We start from the raw sequence: 13,056 nt of genomic DNA on the forward strand, positions 1-13,056 counted from the left end.
AAATTTGATGAAAGACATAAATTTAAAGATTCAGAAATGCAGAGGCATCATATTACCCAACTTTATACTACAAGGCTATAGTCACCAAAACAGCATGGTATTTGTTTAAAAATAGGCACATAGATCAATGGAACAGAATAGAGAACCGATAAATAAAGCCAAATACTTACAGCCAACTGATCTTTGACAAAGCAAACAAAGACATAAAGTGGGAAAAGGACACCCTATTCAACAAATAATGCTGGGATAATTGACAAGCCACGTGTAGATGAATGAAACCGGATCCTCATCTCTTACCTTATTAAAAAATCGGTTCGAGATGGATCAAAGACTTAAATCTAAAACCTGAAACCATAACCATTCTAGAATATAACATTGGAAAAACTCTTCTAGAGTTTTGTTTGGGCAACGAATTTATGACCAAGAATCCAAAAGCAAATGCAACAAAAACAAAGATAAATAAAAGGGACTTAATTAAACTAAAAAGCTTCTGCACAGCAAAAGAAACAATTAGCAGAGTAAACAGACAACCCACAGAATGGGAGAAAACATTTGTAAACTATGCATCTGACAAAGGACTAATATCCAGAATCTACAAGGAACTCAAACAAATCAGCAAGCAAAAAAAAAAAAAAAGAAAGTGAGCTACAAATATGAATAGACAATTTTCAAAATAAGGTATATAAATGGCCAAAAAACATAGGAAAGGTATTCAACATCACTAATTACCAGGGAAATGCAAATCAAAACCAAAATGAGATACCATCTCATACTTGTCAGAATGGCTATAACTAAAAAGTCAAAAAACAACAGATGCTGGTGAGGTTATGGAGAAAAAGGAACACTTTTACACAATTTCTGGGAGTGTAAATTAGTTCAACCATTGTGGAAGACAGTGTTGTGATTCTTCAAGAGGCACAAATTCGACTTGACCCAGCAATCCTACTACTGGGTATATACCCTAAGGAATATAAATCATTCTATTATAAAACACATGCACATGTATGTTCATTGCAGCACTACTCACAATAGCAAAGACATGGAATCAGTCTAAATGCTCATCAATGATAGACTGGATAAAGAAAATGTGGGGCCAGGTGCGATGGCTCATGCCTGTAATCCCAGCACTTTGGGAGGCTGAGGTGGACAGATCATGAGGTCAAGAGATCGAGACCATCCTGGCCAACATGATTAAACTCATTTCTACTAAAAATACAAAAATTAGCAGGGTGTAGTGGCACACACCTGTAGTCCCAGCTACTCAGGAGGAGACGCAGGAGAATTGCTTGAACCTGGGAGGCAGAGGTTGCAGTGAGCCAAGATCACACCACTACACTCCAGTCTGGCGACAGAGCAAGAGTCCGTCTTAGAAAAAAAAAAAAAAAGTGGTACATATAACATACTATGCAGCCATAAAAAGAAACTAGATCATGTCCTTTGCAGGGGTACAGATGGAGCTGGAAGCCACTATCCTAAGCAAACTAACACAGGAACAGAAAATCAAATTCAGCATTTTCTCACCTATAAGTGGGAGCTGAGTGATGGGAAAACCTGGACACATGGTGGGGAACCACACACACTGGGGCCTGTTGGAGGGTGTGGGGTGGGAGGAGGGAGAGCATATGGTTTAATGGATGCTGGGCTTAATAACTCGGTGATGGGCAGATCTGTGCAGCAAACCACATGGCACACATTTACCTATGTAACAAACCTGCATATCCTGCATATATATCCCTAAACTTAAAATAAAAGTTGCAAATTAAAAAAAAAATACCTCTGATCCCCAAATGCTCAAGGATACTGATTTGAGCAATAATAAAGCTCCAGTCTCCTGAAAAAAAAAATTCAGAAATTCAGCAAACTCCAAAGAAGAAGAAAACCATGCGTAGGCATGTCATGGTCAAACTGCAGAAAATTCAAGACAAAGGGAAAATCTTGAGAGAAATCAAAGAAAAATGACACATTATATGCAAGAGAATGATTTGAAATATTGTATACATCTCATATAAACTATAGAGGCCAGAAGACAGTGGAAAACACCTTTAAAGTGTTGAATAGGGATAAAAACTTTTACCCCAGAATTTTACATTTAGGAAAATATACGTCAAGAATTCTAGCAAATAAAGACATTTCCAAATAAAAATAAACTAAGAGAATTTGCCATCAACAGATGTTCTCTACAAGAAATGCTAAAGGGGGCGGGCGTGGTGGCTCACACCTGTAATCCCAGAACTTGAAGCCAAGGCAGATGGATCACCTGTGGTTAGGAGTTCGAGACCAGCCTGGCCAACATGGTGAAACCCCATCTCCACTAAAAATACAAAAATTTGATGAGCAGGGTGGTGTGCGTCTGCAGTCCCAACTACTCAGAAGGCTGAGGCAGGAGAATCACTTGAACCCAGGAGACGAAGGTTGCAGTGAGCTGAGATAGCTCCACTGCACTTCAGCCTGGGCAACAGAGTGAGACTCCGTCTCAAAAAAAAAAGAGACATGCTAATGCTAAAGGAAGTTCTTCAGAATGAGGAAAAATGATACCAGAATAAAATTTAGATTTTCAGGACATAGGAAGAACATTAAAAAATTGTAAATATCATTACTATGACCCTAAAAGCAAATGTAAAATTAATAAAAATAAAAATAAATAAATAGGACCTAATTAAAATAAAAAGCTTTTGCACAGCAAAAGAAATCATCAGCAGAGTAAACAGACAACCCACAGTGGGAGAAAATACTCACAAACTATGCATTGGACAAAGGACTAATATCCAGAGTCTACAAGGAACTCAAATCAGCAAGCAAGAAAGAAATAATCCCATCAAAAAATGGGCAAAGGATATGAATAGACAATTCTCAAAAGAAGATATACAAATGGCCAACAAACAAAAAAATACTCCACATTACTGATTATCGGGGAAATGCAAATTAAAACCACAGTGAGATACCACCTTACTCCTGCAAGAATGGCCATAATTTAAAAGTCAAAAAATAATAGATGTTGGTATGAATGTGGTGAAAAGAGAATACTTTTACATTGCTGGTGAGAATGTAAATTAGTACAACCACTATGGAAAACAGTATGGCAATTCCTGAAAAAACTAAAAGTAGATCTACCATTCGATCCAGCATTCCCACTACTGGGTAGCCACCCAAAAGGAAAAGAAATTATTATATGAAAAAGGCACATGCACATGCATGTTTATACCAGCACAATTTGTAATTGTAAAGATATGGAACCAATCTAAGTGCTCATTAACCAACAAGTGGATAAAGAAAATATGTTATATATACACCATGAATACTACTCGGCCATGAAAAGGAACAAAATAATGTCTTTTGCAGCAACTTGGCTGGAGGAGCTAGAGGCCATTATTTTAAGTGAAGTAACTCAGGAATGGAAAGCCAAATATTGCATATTCTCACGTATAAGTGGCAGCTAAACTATGAGGATGCAAATGCCTAAGAACGATAACTTGGACTTTGGGGACTTGTGTGGGGGAAAGGTTGGGAGAGGGTGAAGGATAAAAGACCACATATTGAGTACAGTGTACACTACTCCAGTGGCAGGTGCACTAAAATCTCAGAAATCACCACTAGAGAACTTACCCATGTTATAATACCAAAAACCTATCTGTATCCCAAAAGCTATTAAAATAAACACAAAATTTTTTTAAATAGCAAATATTTGGGTAAATAAAAGCCATTTTTAGTCAAGTTGTTTAAAATACATGTCTTTAAAATGAAAGTTATAACATTACTTTGCCAATTTGTAACGTATGAAAATGTGATATATTTCACAAATACAGTGTAAAATTATGGTGAATAACTAAAACTACATCATAAGATTTTTATGTTTCACATAAATTATTTTAATACAAATTCTAAGTAGACTATGAACATATGCTGTGTGTTACATGAACAGAATTCAAAATTTTAGGGAGGTTTTACAAATATTTTGATTTCAACCATCCTGAGTCAAGAAAAGTTTGCATCATCCCCTTTTTTCAGAGTTTTTTGTTTTGTTTTGTTTTTGTTTTTTTAGAAAATGGCTCAGAGCCATTAAGCAATGAGCCTGAGGTTACATGGTTAGAAAGAATATAGATCTAAATCTGAATTTTGTGCCCAGCGAGCTCATCTTTCCTCTCACATAGGCTTTTCTTGCCTAAATTTATTATGGATTTTTCTGTAACGTGACTCTATCATCAGAGTAAGTTATTGAAGTCTGTATTGGGTTGAATTATGTCCCCCCAAAATTCATATGTTGAAGTCCTAATTCCCAGTGTCTCAGAATGTGACCTTATTTGTCACTGCAGATATAATTAGCTAAGATGTGATCACACTAAAATAGGGTGGCTCCCTAATTCAGTATGACCAGGGAAATGTGGACCCAGGCATGCACATAAGGAGAATACCACGTGGAGTTCAAAGTTATGCTGCCACAAGCTAAGGAACTACCAAAGAGGCAGTGGGGCACAGGTCCTTTCTTAGTGTCTTCAGAAGGAGCATGGCCCACCTTGATATTAGACATGTAAGGTCCAGAACTGTAAGATGATCATTTCTATTGTTTAGACCACTTGGTTTGTGGTACTTTGTTACAGCAGCCTTGGCAAACTGGAAAAAAACAAGAAAGGTCTGTCTTTCCCTTCTTTCCTGTGTTCTTGTCTATTACCATTATTCCACCACATCCTCTGTTTCTTTCTTTTTCTTTTTGTTCTTTCTTTTTTTTTTTTTTTTGGAGACAGGGTCTTGCTCTGTTGCTCAGGCTTGAGTACAATGGCACAATCATAACTCTTGGGCTCAAACCAGCCTCCCACCTCAGCCTCCCAAGTAGCTAGGACTCCAGATGCATGCCACCATGCCCAGCTAGTTTTGTTGTTTGTTTTTTTTCCTCAGAGACCGTGTCTTTCTGTGTTGCCCAGACTGGTCTCAAACTTTTGGCCTCAGTGATCCTCCTGCCTTGGTCTTCCAAAGTGCTAAGATTACAGGTGTGAGCCACCATGCCTGGCCCACATCTTCTATTTCAAATGTTCTTCTGAGTGGGCCAGGAAGTCACAGAGCCAGGCTTGTTAAATTTATCTGAAAATACAGAGGATAAATAGGCTCTGAGTGGGAAGATGACAGACTTAGGAATTTAAATTAACTTTTTAAAGAGATGCAATAAGAGGTAAGTATGAGCGAGTACTTGTTGACAGATGCAGATGGTTTAGATTTGAACGAGTGAGTGACCACCTTTCAGTTAATGATGCCCTATGCTCTCCCAACTGCTAAGGTAGGACAGGGACCCATCAAGTGTCTGTAATCCAACCTCTGCTTTCTTGTCCTTTCTTGATACTTGCCTTTGATAATAAATGTCAGAAAATATTTAGAGCTTATTCAGAAACTAAAATGCACGCACATCAGAAGGAGTATGCATGGAGCCCAAACTTGGAAATTCAGAGACCTGGAGACACAAGAAGAGAATGTCCCAAAAGGTAGTTGTGTGCACACTTGGTGTATTCCTTGAATTCTAAAGACTGGTTGGCCTTACTCACAGAACAGCTTTAATAAGGTCTTTAGTCTATCATTATACGGAGATATAACTAAGTCCATGCAGCCACTTCTTAATTAGATTATTTAACAGATAGATCAGTGATTTCTTCTGTAGCAAACGCTTCCTACGGTAACCATCAAAATAACTCGGCATGACCAGTGACCATGTCAGTTTTCACTGACTGCTACTGCTTCAAAAATACTTTGAGCTGATGAGTACCTGTCATCTATGACCTGCATGCTTAGAGAATGATGCATCTTCAACATCTGTGAGTTTTGGAAGTCTTTTCTCTTGATTAATGAGCTGATAAAATGATGGCATTAAGACTTTTCATCTGTAAACATAAGCATTTGGCATATTTGAGAAAAAGTCAACAGCAAACATTGTGGTTTAATATTTATTCCATATCTCCTTTTTTCTTTTGACATACACCACACATCTTCTCCCAATATGTTCGGTTGCCTATTCTAACTCACCACTCTATGTGATGTGTTTCCCAGATCTAAGGTGCTTTAGATCTGCTTAGTGATGCCACGTTTGTGATCATGTCAAAGACCATATGGGAGGCAGGGGAGGGTGCCTGACAGAGGTCTAGACTGAGTGTTCAGAGACTCAGAATTCTAGTCTCTGCATGAACTTGGAATGAAGTCTTAGCATTGAGGTCTGTGTCCTTGCAGTGAATTTGAGCCATAGCAGAGATTCTACTACTATTTTCCATCTGTTATCTCACGTGCTACTGAGATGCTTCCTTTTCCAGGGAAAAGGAAGAGGAACAGGGAAAGACACAGCTGGCTGCCTTCTGCATATAACACACACATTTCCACATCTTAGGTGGAAAAAGTCCACATTCTATTCTTTTAAATGAAAAAGGGATTATGCATGAATTCCTTGGAACTGCTCAATTTATAATGACATATTTAAAAACATGGATCTTGATGATCAAGAGCTTGTTTGGTTAAGGTTTTAGGGATGTTATGTCCAAACTGCATTTGTAGACTAAAATGTTTGCCTTGGATGAAACAGACTCATTGATTTAAGATTTTCCAAGGTATCTGTCCTGGAAAGAATGAAAACCTCCTCCTCCCTTTATTTAGGCATTATCTGATCTCCAATAGCATAGAAAATTAGAGGAAAGAGTTTCTGCTGGGGAGAATGTCGGCATCCCTGCAAGCCTCTCCGCTTACGTACTCTCATCACACTAGGTGGTTATGATTCTTTGAGGCAAGGCAAAACAGCTCCTCAAAGAAGAGCTTTTGCCAATTCAAGTCATCACTAGCCCCATAAGTCTGTGTTTCTTAACTTGGGTAATTATCATGCTGGATCTCTTTCATTCCCCTCTTGAACCACTCTCTACATTTTGCTCTCTTTCCCAGGAGGCTGATGTCTGTGGATTACCTTAGTAGATTCTCTTGTGTTCTGGCTTCCAGTTGGGTTTGACCAATGGGATTTCCTGGAGATTAGATTCCTGGAGGGAGAACAGATAAGGGAGGGGAGATGGGCAGGAGTCATGCAGGATCTTGTGGACCATGAGAATGACTTTGGTTTTTAGCGTAGTATAATGTTAAGCTGTGGTATAATTTCAGGTTAGGGAGCTAATGATCTCACTTTCAGATGACAAAGATCACCCTAGTTCTGAACTTGGCTGAGTGAGGGAGCCAATAATAATGGTGGCTGGCAGATTGGCAAACCTCTACACATCTCCCTACCTCTTAATTCAAAATGCCTTCCTCCCTACTCTGGTGCTTACAAGGAGAAGGTGAAAGTTCTGGGCAGTGGTAATTCAAGGGTAATGGTCACCTGAGAAACTTGGGAAAGATGCTAGCAAGGGTGAGTCAAACCCAGATTGCAACACCTATTCCTCTCCTCTTCATCCTGAGATGCTCCTGCCTTCTGCCACATTTCTTAACTCAACTAGAGTTGCTCAAGTTAAGATTTAGGCTTACTATCTTCCTCCCGGGTCATATTATCAGGCAAGTTAATTCATAAGGCAAAATAATTGAACGTCAAAAAAAAATAAGCACTCCTAAAGAAAAACACACTGAATGAACTATACTAAAGGAGGCCAAATCAAAGGCCCATGTGGAATAAAAATTTAAAGTATGTTTAATACGTATCCTCAGAAAGATAAGAAAGACTTTCTGAAATAAGAAGCTCAAATAAGCTGTTACAGAAAAGAATCAATTAGAAAAATTAAAGATGATTCTTAAAAATTGTCAAAAATCTGGTTTAAGATAGAACTACTTTGTGTAAAATTATAAATTTCTTTCTGGGGAAAAATTAGCATTCTCCAAAAAATGCTCAAGCAATTTGCTTATAAACTTGAATGTGATTAAGACATCTTCTAGGAAAATAGGGATTCGTCCTCACTCGATATAGGTTTGCCACCTTGTGTCCAAAGTCTTCATCAGCACCACTATATATCTAAGGCTTATGGGAGGCCTGCTCTGGCTTCGTATCTCACACTACATTGCCTGGGATCAAGACATCCATTTGACAGAAAGAGAAACCATAAGCGTGTGATAAGAGGATTCACTGCTCTTACTATCATCCAGAGCATTAAAAAAAGGTTTAACTAAGGTGCCACTTTAAAGATACAACTTAGGAGGTTAGGGCCATGTCTTCTGGGATATATTATATGCATTGAATCAATAAATGTATGATACCATGTTCCCAATAGCTCGAAAATATGGATCTGGGAACCAATAGATGGAAGTAGAATTAGTCCTTCTAACTATTGCTTTCAATTACCCAGTTGTGAAATGTATCCTTCCCATTCCCACACCTTAGACTTTCCTAATAAAATGTCCTGGTTCCCAGAGGGAGAGTGCTTTCTCACAAGGACAGACATAGTAAGAGTTTCACTAAACTAGAAGCCAAAGACAAAGAATGAAGTTTCTGTGCTGACAGGGCTCATCAATTTTCATTGCCATAAGGAGCTAATGCACAATAGAATATCTAGAATCCAGGGAATTCACTGAGTATGGTAGCTCATATGCCCTCCCCTTGAAGAGTATTTTCCTGCAATATTCACACCCATACGTAGTCTCTTCCCATGTTAAACGTGGGCCAGCAACGTGTAACAAATAGAATGCAACGGAAGTTGAATCTGTAAATTACTTTGGGCAGTATGGCCATTTTCACGATATTGATTCTTCCTAACCATGAGCATGGAATGTTTCTCCATCTGTTTGTGTCCTCTCTTATTTCGTTGAGCAGTGGTTTGTAGTTCTCCTTCAAGAGGTCTTTTACATTTTTTGTTAGCTGTATTCCTAGGTATTTTATTCTCTTTGTAGCAATTGTGAATGGCAGTTCGTTCTTGATTTGGCTCTCTTGAAGTCTGTTATTGGTGTATAGGAATGCTTGTGATTTTTGTACATTGATTTTGTATCCTGAGACTTTGCTGAAGTTGCTTATCAGTTTCAGGAGATTTTGGGCTGAGACGATGGGGTCTTCTAGATATACAATCATGTCGTCTGCAAATAGAGACAATTTGACTTCCTCCTTTCCTATTTGAATACCCTTTATTTCTTTTTCTTGCCTGATTGCTCTGGCTAGAACTTCCAGTACTATATTGAATAGGAGTGGTGAGAGAGGGCATCCTTGTCTAGTGCCAGATTTCAAAGGGAATGTTTCCAGTTTTTGCCCATTCAGTATGATATTGGCTGTTGGTTTGTCATAAATAGCTTTTATTATTTTGAGATACGTTCTGTCAATACCTAATTTATTGAGAGTTTTTAGTATAAAGGGCTGTTGAATTTTGTCAAAGGCTTTCTCTGCATCAATTGAGATAATCATGTGGTTTTTGTCTTTGGTTCCGTTTATGTGGTGAATTACATTTATAGACTTGCATATGTTGAACCAGCCTTGCATCCCCGGGATGAAGCCTACTTGATCATGGTGGATAAGCTTTTTGATGTGCTGTTGCAATCGATTTGCCAGTATTTTATTTAAGATTTTGCATCTATGTTCATCATAGATATTGGCCTGGAGTTTTCTTTTCTTGTTGAGTCTCTGCCGGGTTTTGGTATCAGGATGATGTTGGTCTCATAAAATGATTTGGGAAGGATTCCCTCCTTTTGGATTGTTTGGAATAGTTTCAAAAGGAGTGGTACCAGCTCCTCTTTGTATGTCTGGTAGAATTTGGCTGTGAACCCATCTGGACTTGGGCTTTTTCTGGTGGGTAGGCTATTAATTGCTGCTTCAACTTCAGCCCTTGTTATTGGTCTATTCGGGGTTTCGACTTCTTCTGGTTTAGGCTTGGGAGGATGCAAGTGTCCAGGAATTTATCCATTTCTTCCAGATTTACTGGCTTATGTGCCTAGAGTTGTTTGTAGTAATCTCTGACGGTGATTTGTATTTCTGTGGAATCGTGGTGATATCCCCTTTATCGTTTTTTATTGCATCTATTTGATTATTCTCTCTTTTCTTTTTTATTAATCTGGCTAGCGGTCTGTTTTGTAGATCTTTTCAAAAAACCAGCTCCTGGGTTTATTGATTTTTTGAAGGGTTTTTTGTGTCTCTGTCTCCTTCAGTTCTGCTCTGATCTTAGTTATTTCTTGTCTTCTGCTAGGTTTTGAGTTTTTTTGATCTTTCTTCTCTAGCTCTTTCAGTTTTGATGATAGGGTGTCGATTTTAGATCTTTCCTTGCTTCTCATATGGGCATTTATTGTTATATATTTTCCTCTAGACACTGCTTTAAATGTGTCCCAGAGATACTGGTATGTTGTGTCTTCATTCTCGTTGGTTTCAAAGTACGTCACGAAAAGTCTTGTAGCTTCTGAGTTGGTTTCTTGGAACACTGGTTCTTGGCGCCTGAACCTCCATCTAAGAAACTCTGCTACCCTGCTAGAGATCACACAAAGAAGCCCTGAAAAACATGGAGAAAAAGAAGGGCCCAATGGAATTCAGCATTTCAGATATCTCCAACAAGGCACCATTCATGAGTGAGGCTGTCTTAGATCCTCAAAACAAACTCAGCCACCAGCTGAAGACCATCAAGTGACCCTAGTTGATATCACATGGAAAGAAGAATTTGTGAGTCTAACTCTCACAAAACTTTTGATTCACATATAAATGTGCCAAAATAGAGGTGATGTTATTTTAAACCATTAAGTTTTGGAATAGTATGTTACACAGCAATAGATAACTGGAATACTGGGGCATCTCTTGATGTTTCCATTATTATCTGGTGATAGTAGCATATGGGCAATTGTGAAAAACCACAGCCTAAATGTCACAACCATGATCAGACAATAGAAAAACAACTAAGTGTTGAGACCCTTCTGAGACAAAAGTTGAAGTAACCCCATCAGACAAGCAACTGAGATCACTCCAAATGCTGTCTGCTAGGAAAGACTAAACCAAGTGGTGGAGGAAGGGCGTGAAGAGTAACATAAGTGATGACATCTGGACCACTTCCTACAACAGAAGTGATAACTTGTTTCACTAACCCTCTCGCCTTAAGTCTTTCCAGAGATTCTGACTTGCTTCAGTCTCAAAGGGACTCTCTGAAGTTTGAACTTCTATTTCCTCTCAAAGGAAGGCAGTGTGGACATCTTTTCCTATTGTATTTAAGGGTGGCCAGATATAATGGGAGACTGCCAAAGATCTGAGAAGGATAAACTAACACCTGGGTTAAAACATTGGAATTTTAATGATGACTGAGTGGAGATTTACAACCTAGGAGGTATGTGTTACATTTCAGAAAGGCAATGAAGCCCAGGAGCATGAAGGCATCACAGAGGTTGTATTCAGAGATACTTGTCTTATCTTCCTCCAAGAAACATTTACTTACCTTCAAAATATTAAAAACTCTTTGGATGCATTTTCTTTTCCCCCCAACAAGACTTTGGAGGATGCTTTCCTTTATTTACATTTCAGATCAATTCCTTCTCAGAGAAGGAGGAAGGGGGAAGCACTGTCTTGCTCTTATATAAACCCAAGATTTATATTTTGTGGGTTCCTCACTTACATAGAGATCCCAGTATGTGGAGAATGACAATTGACTCTTACCACATCAACCTGAGGGGAAGAATCTGGGAGAAAATGAAATTGAGGTGGCTACAGCTGTGAGTAAGTAATAATCTTCCCCTGTTAGAGAAAGCACATATCTCTCTGCCAGGATAATATAAATAAATATAAAATATTGAAAACTTAACAATAACATGTATAAATTAAGATAGCAAGAATAAGTTTTAATATAACAGCATAGTTTATAATACATATAAAAGGTGAAACCTAATAGTCACCTAAGTATAATTTAATGTGAATAAAACACAGTTCTGCTATGTATTTTTCTATGACACATACCATAATGGCATTTGCTTCTAATGGACATTTGAGTTGTTAAAACAATTCTGCTATTATAAAGAGTGAGGCTATTATCATCTTTTAGTCAAATCCTTTCACATAGACTTAATTTTAGCCCATGCTCTTTCCACTTAACCAAGTTGCCAAATTTGTATCTCACATATATATAGCACTATAGGTGCTAATAAGGAAATATGTTCAAGATACAGTGTTAAGTGATAAAAACATGTTTCAGAACAGTATTTATATTAAATCTTGCATCTGTTAAATATATTTATATATCTTCATATAAGCATAGAATATTTCTGAAGTAGCACTTTAGATTAGTTTCTTCTGGGGAGTAGTTCTTGGGTATCCAAGGTAAGAGGAAGGAAACTTCATTTTACCCACTTTTGTACAGTTATACTTCTACCTCTTGTTTATACTGCTTTTAAGATAATTCTTTTGAAATTATTTAAGAAGAACTAATGGCCACAAATACCAGTAGTATTAGAAGTAGTAGCAGCAGGAATATTGCAACCATCAACACTTGTAAAAATTATAAGTAGAATAAAAAACAATAATCACAAGACAATTGGTAGCTCTCTTCCCCTTTCTCTAAGAGTTTTGAAAAACTGTTACTTCTCTAGCTTCTTGGCAAGAGTGCTCTGTCTCTTCAAGCTTGGGCTACGGAATTATATTAACCTGGCCAGAGAATGTCTTCCTCCTCTCAACTCTGTATCCCTCACATCTGAGCCCTGAAAAGATCAAACTATTATTTAAGCCCCCCATATAATTTGAGAAATGTGTTTCTTCCAATGCTGTATCATTACTTTTGAAGGATTTCCTATGCTTTAGACATATGGACATTATTCATTCTAAAAGTTGGCAAGGTAAGGGATTAGCTGAGAGTGGACAATGTGGGGTAACTAATGTGAGACCATACCCTTCAAAAAATGCCATCTTGCATTTAGTTTTTAAGCACTTATTTTCAATTCCCATTTATGAATTTTCTGTGCATTATCAAGATGCCCTCTTACATACAGCTAATATCTGAAGTTTCTACCCAGATCGTCTTTACTTTTGAAGTTGGCCTCAAAGGTAAAGGCCAACCCTTTGAGGTTGGCCTCAAAGGGAGAATCTAAAGAATCTCCTTCCCCTGCAGAAATACATTTCCCTTTTTATACACAAAAGGATGCATGTACCAACTGTGACCTTTACCTGCAGGTTTCAGGCAGCTA

The sequence above is a fragment of the Aotus nancymaae genome, unplaced genomic scaffold (assembly GCF_030222135.1).
Source record: "Aotus nancymaae isolate 86718 unplaced genomic scaffold, 86718_ANA_hifiasm-v0.15.2.pri h1tg000038l, whole genome shotgun sequence".
Taxonomy (NCBI): domain Eukaryota; kingdom Metazoa; phylum Chordata; class Mammalia; order Primates; family Aotidae; genus Aotus; species Aotus nancymaae.